This window comes from Artemia sp. Qi Xiang Cuo, chromosome 19 (genome assembly GCF_049724085.1).
Source record: "Artemia sp. Qi Xiang Cuo chromosome 19, ASM4972408v1, whole genome shotgun sequence".
Lineage (NCBI taxonomy): Eukaryota > Metazoa > Arthropoda > Branchiopoda > Anostraca > Artemiidae > Artemia > Artemia sp. Qi Xiang Cuo.
This window is the reverse complement of record NC_142812.1, coordinates 60,640,131-60,643,744: the sequence shown is the minus strand read 5'-3', so window position 1 is coordinate 60,643,744 and position 3,614 is coordinate 60,640,131.

Genomic DNA, 3,614 nt, shown 5'->3' with positions numbered 1-3,614 from the left:
TTTGCTTAATACTATCAAATGTCTCTTGGAAGTAATAGATTTTTCTTAATTTTAAGAAATTTTTTTTCTAATAGCAGCAAGTCCTCCGTCAAAGATAAGAAATGCTTCTTAGAAGTAACAATCTTCTTATTTTGTAATGTGGTGTCGTGGTTCACCATGTAAGTTTTACCTCACTTGAAATTCCAAAGTCCATTTTGAAAGTTTTCTCATACGAAACACATGACTCAGAATGTTCTTGTAGTGATTTGTCTTGTAAGTGTTACCTCTGTTGATGTGTTCAAAGTGCATTTTGGAAGTTTTTTCGTTTGAAACATATGACTCAAGATATTTTTCTAGTGTTGTGTCGTGGTTTATCTTATAAGTGTTCACAAACATTTATTTCATACTTACAAATTTCTCTTGGAAGTAACAGGTTTTTTTCTCAATAGTAACAAATTTTGTCTAATAGCAACAAAATTTTCGTCAAAGATAACAAATTTCTCCTAGAATTAACAATTTTATGCCTTCGTTAACAAGTTTTTTGTTAGAACTGGAAAGATTTTCTTAATAACAACAAATTTTCCCTTCGAAGTAACAACTTTTTACTTAATACTAAAAAAGTTTTACTTAACAACATCATATTTCTCTGGGAAGTAATAGGTTTTTTCTTAATAGTAATTAATTTTTGTTACAGCAGCATGTTTTTCGTCAAAGATAACAAAATTCTCTTAGAAGTTACAATTTTCTGCTAACGCTACCAAGTTTTCTGTCAGAAGTAGAAACTTTTTCTTAACACTAACAAATTTTCTCCTCGAAGTAACAACTTTTTTCCTTAATACTAACAAATTTTTACTTAATAAGATCAAATTTCTCTCGGATGTAACAACTTTTTCTTAATAGTAAATTTTTTTTAATAGCAGCAAGTTTTCCGTCAAAGATAACACATTTCTCTTAGAAGTAACAATTTTCTGTTAATGCCACTAAGTTTTCTGTTAGAAGTAGCAACTCGTTCTTAACACTAACAAATTTTCTCTTCGAAGTAACATCTTTTTTCCCCTTAATACTTACAAAGTTTTACCTAATACTATCAAATGTCTCTTGGAAGTAATAGGTTTTTGTGAATATTAAGAAAATTGTTCTAATAACAGCAAGTTTTATTTTAAAGATAAGAAATATCTCTTAGAAGTAACAATTTTTTTTGTTTATGCGAACAGGTACAAGGGAATAGAAGCTCCACTTAGAATTCCCTATTATTGCTACCTGTGTATTATAGCGACCGCACTCTGATTAATCATACAAAAATACTGAGACACAGTTGCAATTAACAAAGTTTTACTTAACACTATAAAATTTCTCTGGGTAGTAACAGGTTTTTTCTTAATAGTAACAAATTTTTCTAATAGCAATAAGTTTTTCGTCAAAATAGCAAATTTCTCTTAGAAGTTACAATTTTCTGTTAACGCTATCAAGTATTCTTTTAGAAATAGCAACTTTTTCTTAACAGTAAAAAAATTTTCTCTTCGAAGTAACAAATTTTTAGTTAATACTAACAAACTTTTACTTAATATCATCAACTTTCTCTTTAAATAGAATCTGTAATATATATATTTTTTATATATATATATATATATATATATATATATATATATATATATATATATATATATATATATATATATATATATATATATATATATATATATATATATATATATATATATATATATATATATATATATATATATATATATATATAATGTATCATCAAAAGAACGTGACGTTCACGTCAAACATAATTCATTGGAAAAAATATAAGAAAAAGGTCAACAATTAATTAAAGAGTCAAAAAAAAAAAAAAATTGAGAACAATAAAATTAATAAAAATACATAAAAAGTATGATCAGTCAAAAATTTAGTTAAAAAGTAAAAAATAAAAAAAATAAATAAACAACAATAAAATTAAAGACTAACTCTCCTGGCTATTGTACAACTCAATAAAACTCGGAACAAAACTCTTCCGATACCTTTCATGTTTAGCGGGGATGGGAGTCAGTTTTGGAACTTTTTGGGATTTTATACGGGACGGTCTGTTGCGGGCAGGAAAGTAAGGCTCAGGGAGGATGGAACGTAAGCGAGGAACAGACAGGGTCTTGGTACCGAAACGAAGGCATAGGAGGTTCCTTCTCTGGGCCAACGTGGTGAGCTTGAACTTACCTAGTAGATAATGATATGGAACCTTCCCTTTACCATTTATGATTCTAAGTGCTCGTTTTTGGACATTTTCAATCTTATAAATATGCTCTGAAGAAAGACCAAAATGCCACAATGGAAAGCAAACTCCAGTATTGGCCGAATAGAAGAACAATAAAGTTGGAGAAGATCCTTAGGGGGGCAAGAAAATTTTAACAAAAGTTTTAGAAGGGAAAACGAAGGGGAAACTAGTTTTAGGATATTTTGAACATGGGCATCCCATTTTAAGTCAGTGGTTATTGTCACCCCAAATAGTTTATTGCCTGTGACAGAGATTTCGGGAGGAATGGGGTTTTGAAAGAAGGGAATGATTTTAAAAAGTAACTACCATAACTGACTATTTACTATCATTAACTTTCATCTTCCACAAAGAAGTCTCCTGGGTGACATGGTCAAGTAATGTCACAATTGAGCTTTTAATTTCGGCGACAAACCTCAAGTACAGACAGGTCGTCCACATACTTCGATCGCTCTGTGTGGTCAGTCATGAGGCTATTAATCATTATAGGAAATAAAATGGGACCCATCAGAGTTCCCTGGGGCACCCCACAAAAGATAGGAAGGGGATCGGAATAAACATTTTTATATTTAAGCACTTGAAAACAATTTGTTAAAAAGGAGGCAACAATTTTAACTAGAAAGGGACTCACTTGAAGTTCCGTGAGCAGTTTATTTAAGAGGATATTGTGGTCAATTACGTCGAACGCTTTCTGGAGATTAATTAATAAAAGATTCCGCCAAGCATCAGGGTTTTCAAGGTTTCTAAGAATGGTGTCAAGAAGACTAACAAGATAGTGTGAAGTAGATATCTCCTTAAGGTTTCCAAATTGTTGCATGTCAATAAGTTCAAGAATCTCTGACTTTAACCAATTAGCTATGAAACCCTCATACATTTTTAAAAAAGCTGGGGTCAAGGTGATTGGTCAAACTCCAGTAAAATCGTTCACGCCTCCCTGCTTTTGGATTTGAGTAATGTAGCCCATCTTCCAAAACGACGGGTAACATCCGGAATTACTAATATCATTAAAAATACTAAGTTGATAGTTTATCGGAGAAAGCTTTTATTAGATCAATCGGGATATCCATGGGACAAATACTAGTTTTTAATGAACTTGCTTCCGCTGTGTCAACATCTAATTGGTGTTTTCACTCTTGGTATTTGCCAGTCGAAATTCCCCGTGTATATCTTGAATACTTACTGATTGTACATGTCCCTGGACTTTCCTAAGTGATATTAGTGACCTTGGTTCTTGTTAATTGGTGATTATAGGATTTGAATTATAGCCCTGAACAGTGAAAGAAATAAGAGGTGAGATTTTTAGTTCCAAATAGCTCATGTCTGACACAAAGGAACCTCCTGAAAAAGACATAGATGTCTCTCTTTT